Source organism: Acipenser ruthenus, chromosome 33 (assembly GCF_902713425.1).
Source record: "Acipenser ruthenus chromosome 33, fAciRut3.2 maternal haplotype, whole genome shotgun sequence".
Lineage (NCBI taxonomy): Eukaryota > Metazoa > Chordata > Actinopteri > Acipenseriformes > Acipenseridae > Acipenser > Acipenser ruthenus.
In genome coordinates, this window is record NC_081221.1 from 1,340,865 (window position 1) to 1,341,659 (window position 795).

At 33.2% G+C, this 795-nt stretch overlaps 1 non-coding gene across 1 annotated transcript; it reads right to left on the reverse strand.

Annotated features, from left to right (window-relative positions):
- Positions 1 to 286: 286 nt before the first annotated feature.
- trnan-guu (transfer RNA asparagine (anticodon GUU)) lies at positions 287 to 360 on the reverse strand. Its single transcript has one exon. It is a non-coding gene; the product is annotated as a tRNA-Asn (tRNA).
- Positions 361 to 795: the final 435 nt, after the last annotated feature.

The following is a 795-nucleotide window of genomic DNA, read 5'->3' on the forward strand; positions in this document are numbered from 1 at the left end:
TTTTTTAGGTGTAAAACACACAAATACATAAATAAATAACATCTATTAATATATGTATGTGTGATAAGTGGGTTAGGGTTACACACGTTGCATTTATAAGATATATGGTAAAGAAAGCGATAGATCGAAGGTACACCCTATACAACACAGTCGCATAGCCTATGAGAGTATTGACCTATTGTAATAAAACGATCTTCTATTGGTATGTATGTTTTATTTTATTTTATTTTATTTTTTTCATATTTTAAAATACTTTTTTTTTTTTTTCGGACAAAAAAAAAAATCTCGTCCCTGGGTGGGCTTGAACCACCAACCTTTCGGTTAACAGCCGAACGCGCTAACCGATTGCGCCACAGAGACGTGAACAAGAGGCACTCTGGAAAACTGCATGTTGAAAAGCATAGACGCGAGTTGCATGGCGGTTTTGCATTTAATGTTTCAGTTCGAGATCGTTCGAGAGCGCCTTGCTTTGATTTGAAACATCGATGCAGCTGCCGGTATGTATCCCTTTGCACGTCACTCTTAAAAATCTTACTGCATTTGCCATTTTTTTTTTTTTTTTTACTAAGTAGTAGTACTTGAATAATAGTAAATAAATACTGAGTAAACAAATAACGTTACTTGTTTTCAATTTAAATTACATTTTAATAACATTTATTTCATAAACCAACTTGTCCCGTATTGAAACGTGTATGTCTCATGTAGGTGCACATGTGAAAACAAATGAATTAATTAAAAATGACTGAAATCACTTGAAAATATCACACAGCTTAGCCCTATTAAAAAGTACCCAAA